The 7,406-nt window shown below is 42.0% G+C and overlaps 1 long non-coding RNA gene across 1 annotated transcript; it reads left to right on the plus strand.

Annotated features, from left to right (window-relative positions):
• Positions 1-4,601: 4,601 nt before the first annotated feature.
• On the plus strand, positions 4,602-7,206 carry LOC120695957. Its single transcript, XR_005683959.1, has 4 exons — positions 4,602-4,917; positions 5,112-5,204; positions 5,968-6,039; positions 6,117-7,206. It is a non-coding gene; the product is annotated as an uncharacterized LOC120695957 (long non-coding RNA).
• The last annotated feature ends 200 nt before the right edge of the window (positions 7,207-7,406 follow it).

A 7,406-nucleotide genomic window follows, 5' to 3' on the forward strand; every position in this document is an offset into this window, starting at 1 on the left:
GGAGAGGATTGAGCACTATCGGTCGCGGACGAACGATATGTGCGAGGCCATTGAAGACATGGACAAGTTAGGCCAGGGATTTACAAAGATAGACATTGGAGATGGTAGTGTTCCTAGGCCGACTTTTCTAAATGCAAATTTATCGGCTAAATATAAAGCCGACTTAATAAAGTTATTGAAAGAATATGTTGATTGTTTTGCATGGAACTATTCTGAAATGCCTGGTTTGAGTCGTGATTTCGTTGAGCATTGGCTGCCAATTAAGGCCGGTTTTAGACCTTATAAACAACCTGCTAGGCGATTTAATCCTACTATGAATGACCAAATTAAAGAAGAAATTAATCGCTTACTAGAAGCTGGATTTATTCGGTCTTGTCGATATGCGGAGTGGATCTCTAATATTGTGGCCGTTGAGAAGAAAGATTCGGACAAGATTAGAGTGTGCATTGATTTCAGAAATCTTAATAAAGCAACTCCTAAAGATGAATATCCTATGCCTATTGCCGATATGTTGATTAATGAAGCTTCCAGATATCGTGTTATTAGTTTTCTTGATGGTAATGCTGGTTACAATCAAATATTTATGGCCAAAGAAGACATGTCTAAAACGGCGTTTAGATTTCCTAGATTGATCGGTTTGTTTGAGTGGGTTGTCATGACTTTTGGTTTGAAAAATACCGGTGCTACTTATCAAAGGGCTATGAATTTGATTTTACATGATTTACTTGGTGTTATATTGGAAGTATATATTGATGATATTGTGATTAAATCGGCCGGTTTGGGTAATCATTTGGCTGATTTAAGATTGACTCTTGAGAGGATGCGTCGGTATGGCTTGAAGATGAATCCACTCAAATGTGCTTTTGGAGTATCGGCTGGGAAGTTCTTGGGATTTATTATTCATGAGAAAGGCATAGAGATTGATCCAAAGCGAGTTGAAGCCATGAAGCGTGTTGAGGCTCCGACTTGTTAGAAGAATTTGCAAAAAATTCTTGGGCAAGGTGAATTATTTGAGAAGATTTATATTTAACTTGTCCGGGAAGATTGATTCTTTTACTTCTATTCTTCGGTTAAAAGATGAAGCCGAATTTACTTGGAGGGCAGAACAACAAGAGTCATTTGAGAAGATTAAGAATTATTTGTCTTCGCCACCGGTGCTTATGGCGCCTAAGAGAGGGGCTCCTTTTAGGCTTTATGTGGCTGCAGAAGATAAAATTATTTGTGCTGTTTTGACTCAAGAGACCGAAGGAAAGGAGTATATTATCACTTATTTAAGTCGACGGCTCATTGATGCGGAAACAAGGTATACATTTATTGAAAAGTTGTGCTTATCATTATACTATACTTGTACCAAGTTGAGACATTATTTGTTATCTAGCACATGCATAGTTACTTGTCAAGCCGATGTTATTAAGCATATGTTGCAAATGCCGATTTTGAGTGGGAGAGTCGGTAAATGGGCTTATGCACTTGTAGAATATGATTTGGTCTATGAATCTTTAAAATCTGTAAAAGGCCAAATTGTAGCGGACTTTATTGTTGAACATCGGATTAATGATGAGCATGATTTAGAAGTTGGCTATATTACTTGCACACCATAGAAATTATATTTTGACGGATTAGTTTGTGATGATGGGAGAGGAGTTGGCATTGGTAATATTCTTATCTCTCCAAGTGGTGCTATTTTTGAGTTATCGAACCGATTGGAAGAATTTTGCACAAACAATCAAGTTGAATATGAAGCACTTCTATTTGGCTTGGAATTTTTGCAATCCATGGGCGTGAAGCATGTTGAAGCCTTTGGTGATTCACTTCTGGTGGTGCAACAAGTATCCAAGGTATGCCAATGTTACAATAGAGCTTTGAATGCATATCTCGATAAATGTCTTGATATTATCTCTTGCTTTGATGAATTTGTAATTTGACATATTCCAAGAGAAGATAATGAAAAGGCTAATGCTCTAGCTCAACAAGCATCAGGCTATAATGTGACGAAAAAATATTTCAGCATTAGAAAGCTGATGCGAATTAAAGCCGATTCACTGGTTCTAGACGAACCGGTCCGACCGGTCGCTGAGACCGGTCTGACCGCTCCGACCGGTCTGACCGGTCCAAAGACTGGTCTGACCGCTGAGGGCGGCATGAGCAGCAGTTCGGCCGAAAATTCTACTCAAAAGGTTGAGGCTGAAGTGCAAGATTGGAGGGTGCCTATCATAGCATATTTGAAAGATTCTGATCATGGTGCAGAGAGAAATATTCGGCGTTTGGCATTTAAATATGTTTTGGTTGACGATGAGCTTTATCGTCGGACCGCCGATGATGTTCTTCTCAAGTGTTTGGGTTCCGATCAGGCCCGTGTTGTTATGGGAGAAGTACATGAAGGCATCTGTGGTACACATAAATCGGCTACTAAAATGAAGTGGTTGCTTAGGAGAGCCGGTTTTTATTGGCCAAGTATGATCTCGAATTGCTTTAGATATTATAAAGGGTGCGAAGAATGTCAACAGTTTGATGATATTTAGTTGGTGCCTGCTGCCTTATTGCATCCTATTGTTAAGCCTTGGCCGTTCAGAGGATGGGGTTTGAATATCATTGGTCAAATTAACCCTCCTTCTTCAAAGGGGCATCGCTTCGTGTTGGTAGTGACTGATTATTTTACTAAGTGGACCGAAGCGGTATTTTTAAAGAATATGACACATAGAGAGGTAATTGAGTTCATTACGGAGCATATTATTCATAGATTCGACATTCCTCAAACTTTGATAATGGATCAAGGTTCATCGTTTATTTCAAAGGAGGTACGAGAATTTGCCGAATATTACAAAATTAAAATACTCAATTCTTCTCCATATTATGCTCAGGCCAATGGTCAGGCCGAGTCTAGTAACAAAATTTTGATAAGGCTCATCAAGAAAAAGATAGAAGAGAATCCTAAGAGGTGGCATGAGGTTTTATCCGAACTATTATGGGCTCATCGCATATCTAAGCATGGTGCTACCAAAGTTACTCCTTTTGAGCTTGTTTATGGTCAAGAGGCCATTTTACTCGTTGAGGTAAATCTGGACGCTTATAGATTGGCTAAACAAAATGACCTTTCCGCTGTTGATTATCATAACTTGATGATGGATAATATTGATGAAGTAAGCGACAAGCGGTTGTAAGTTTTGAAGGAAATTGAGAAAGACAAGCTTCGGGTGGCTAGAGCTTACAACAAAAAAGATAAGACCTAAATCTTTTCAAGTTGGTGAGCTGGTTTGGAAGACAATTCTGCCTCTTGGGACAAAGAGCAATAAGTTTGGCAAGTGGTTGTCGGGTTGGGAAGGTCCATACAAGATTGTCAAGGTTTTCTTCGAAAATTCTTATATGGTGGAGACGCTGCAAGGAGAACGTCTACCTAGGGCGCTGAATGGAAGGTACTTGAAGAAATACTACCCAAATATTTGGCAAGACGCTTGAAGATAAAGATGGCCGGTAATTGGATATCGCCCTTAGCATTATTTTAGGCCAATGCTTGTTTTGTAATTCTGTATTCTTAGAGCATGTTTAGGTACTTGCTTTTTGGCTTGCATAGCTCACTAAAAAGGCAGGGGGCATATGTTGGAGGCCAAAATTGGCAATAACCGAGGCCGATCGGTCAGACCGGTCTAGGCCAGTAATCCGAGTAGGGTTAGGGTTTTGTGTTGAGAGTCCTATTGTAACCCGATTTGGAAGGGGTACGTCCTCCCCGGCCTATAAATATAAAGGTTTTGAACCACAATCGAATCAATACAATCTCTTTTATCCTTTTTCTCAGACCCTAAACTTTTCCAACCCCCTTGCTATTCTTTGCTCGTCTCTACGGCGTTCAAGGGCGTCTTGAGTGGCCTGCCGACCTCAAGACAACCCTAATTCTTCAAGCTCCGACAGGGTTCCTCCCGAGCTCGAGGTTCTAGGTCTTCGCGTGTTTCTGCCTTCAACCGGTCTGACTGGTTGGAGCGGCCGGTCTGACCGGTCGCTCTCTGAAGCCCGCTGGTGACGATCGTTGCGATCCGCACGAACTAGCGCTCTGGTGTGTTGACCAGATCAGTGTCAACACCTCCGTCCTACGCCAGCTCGCCCGCCCGCCCGCCGGTGCGCACCCACGGGCCGTCCTCCGAGCATCGGCGCGCCCTCCTACCCCACACCCGATTCAAAATTCATCGCTTCTCCCCCACCCCCCGCCCCAAATCACGTCGACCTCCCTGACGCCACACGCCGCCACACCCCATCCCGTCTGCGTCGTCCCGGCCACCGTTCCGTCCTCGGCGCCATCCTCGCCCAGCTACCGGTCTCTCCCGGCCATCGTCCGTGCCATCCCAGTCGTCGATCTGCGTCCCCGCCCGCCGTCTGTGCCGTCCTCATCGTGCCGCCGCTTCGTCCCCGGCCGCCGTCCGCGACTGTAGAGCCGGTCCGCGCCGTCCCCGGCCTCCGTTCGCGCTGTCCCGGCCGCCGTCCATGCCGATCCGTGCCCAGGGAATAGAAGCCAGAAGCATTGGAGGAATCCGCGCGACGTGAGCCACAAGAAGTGGCAGCGCTGGGGAACCTCCTCGACACTTCCAGCCGCGGGGGCCGCCATCATCCGCGAGCTACTTGAGATGATGGCTGCCGCCGGAGAGAAGATGCGCTTTGGGGGTGTCGGCTCCAAGCTAAAAGTGACGCCATCTTCTTCCCTTTTTTGTTTTACTCAACCCCTCGTGTTCTTGAAGCTTCTGTGCAAACAATGTAGGAGCTGAACTCCTGGCAACGCTACTGGCTTCGTAGTCTGATTTTTTTTTCTCAGGAGCAAGAAGCATAGGGCAAGAAGCATGGGGCTGTCTACGAGACGCTTGGCGACTCCAAGCAGAAGCTGCATTATTTCTCGAGGCGGCAGATTAGAGCAGAGGGGATTTGTGGCAGAAGGTAACGTGATGTCCAATCTCTTTTACGTAAGCACTTGAGTATTGATACAACAATGCAACATTTTGGGGTTTGTTGTTCATAGGACATTGTGACTGAACCTGGAATTTCTTGACATTTTTACATCTTTATGCTTGTTCTTGTCTCCTCTCTTTGAAGAGTTTGTCTAACTGATCCATTTACTTCTGAAATTGCAGTGGTGGTTACCAACCGAAGACTGCATGTGCGCAAATATTGTTCCCTGCAATCTTTGGAGGGGGATAAAATTCTGGTTGTACATACACCCGAAGGTTTGTCCAAAAAGCAAAGAGGGCTGTGCAGTTTTTACTTCTGTATCCTCCTATTGTGTTTGAGCCCAAAAGCATGTTGGTTTTATCAGGACTTTTTTGAGCCAAAATTACACTGGAAAGTTACTTTGGCAAGTATTTGGCATCCCAGCTGCACAGCTATGTCACATTTGATTGCACAGCTATGCATTTGATCGTTATCTTAAATCCATTTTTGTTTTCCATATTGTTGAACAATATTGTTTCAAATGTTTGCCTTGATTTAGTCATTTCTGTTTGGTAGTTTAGATTACCTTTCACTTGCTGCAATCGATCCTCTGGAGAGTTGTAAATTCTTGCTAGGTCCGCAAAGCATTCTTTTGTCAACTAAGCTCAACTGATGTGGTTAATCCTACTTAGGATACAAATACACCATACTTTTAGATTGGTGATCTTTCGATTGTTGTGATTGCTTGTCGCTGAAAGAACAAGTACTTTTATATGGCTTTCCAGTGGAACGAAGAGAACTGATGATTGGTGTTGATAGCTCTGATAGCATTGTCCCTATTCTAAACCTAGAAATTAATATTAGTTTAAGAGGTCAATAGCTTTAAATCACCGTCGGCATACATCTTGAGCCTTGCTATTATTGTATTTAGCTGGTATGCTTGTTTCATGCGGCTACGCTATGAAATCCGATATGTTTGTTTTCTTTGAGCAAAGCTACCTTCTTTTTGGAAACTGTATCATGGTCACCCTATATTCCAATTGGGGAATCTTTGTGCAGCCCGCCGATCAGTACAAAGCATCACACAGCCCCAACAACAACTCATCCTTCTACGATTCTGGGATGTCTCGGGTGAGTTTTTCGTGTTGCCTATTCGTGTTCTAAATAACTATAGTTAAGCTGGGTGTCAACTTGTTTCTGCAATTTAGGATGATGGGTCTTAACTGGAAATCAAATGTGAGGTGTGTGTGCCCTGTACTTCTTGGTATTATGATCAAATTTGAGGTGTGTGCCCTGTGCTTCAAGGCATTATGATCAAATAATCGGAAGGCCCTGGTGATTATTAGAAAGCATATATAATTAGGCATTATTCCATGCCATGTATAATTTTTAATTTGCATCGTATGATAAGATGCTTGATTCTTATGCTATTGAGAAAACATGATTTGCTTTAACCTTATTTTGAACTATCAATCAAATGTCGTGATGCATTTACTGGTAGCAATTTACTATGGAAATGTGCTTCTCTCTTCGCTTGAAGAAGTCATCAGGTTTCAATTACTGAGATTGGTATCTGTGAGGAATGCCTGAACTTGGTAGTCATATAAACTTGATTGAGCTTTTTCTAAAAATATAGATTTGGTTGTCATTTTAAAATCATGGCCCACTTTTCCTGTAGCTTTTCATGCCCAAAGTGAGTAGTAAATTTGATGAGACCGTGTAGATGTTTTGAAAAGAAGTCAGCATTATACATTCTCCTCTTGCTTTTTATTTCTGAATCTAATGTTTGTTTCATGTGAATTGTACATGCATGGCTAAATTTATGTAGTGTATTTGTGCAAACACCCCTGATGATGCATTGAGATCTTTTTTCCAGTCATTGCTCAGATTACTAATGTGGGCTCTAACTATGCACATCTATTCGTTTTCCAATTGATGGTTGTGGGCGGCAATAATAACAAGTGCTACCATTTATTCTATTCTAATATGAAAGCCTCAATTTGTTTCTGCCATTTCTTCTGTCAGGAGGAATTCAAACTCATAATGCATTGTATTAGATCTTTCACCAGGTTACTCGCATGTTGGAGCACGCCATATTGAAATATTGATCATGTAAGTTTATCTCAATGACGATGGCAAATATTTCAAGTCCTTTATGTTCTTATTACATACTCAGTCTATGTGCAAATTGCCTTGGAACTATAGTTTTGTATCGATTACTCGGTTAGACATTATGCCTCCAGAACAATGGCAAGATTTTCATGGTGAAATCCTAACAGGTCTCCACAGTATTATGTTGGAATTGGATTATATATTTATAAAATAGTTTATGCAAGCTTGGAACACTTGTACTCTATATGAATAGTAATATTAGGAGTATGAAAATTTTCAACTACCGTTGCAACGCACGGGCATACACCTAGTATTAAAAAGGGTTAGTTGGATCCATGCCACTCCAATTTCTTGAAATTGGATCTCATGTTAAAAATCATGCCATT

This window comes from Panicum virgatum, chromosome 2K, assembly GCF_016808335.1.
Source record: "Panicum virgatum strain AP13 chromosome 2K, P.virgatum_v5, whole genome shotgun sequence".
In the NCBI taxonomy this organism is placed as follows: domain Eukaryota; kingdom Viridiplantae; phylum Streptophyta; class Magnoliopsida; order Poales; family Poaceae; genus Panicum; species Panicum virgatum.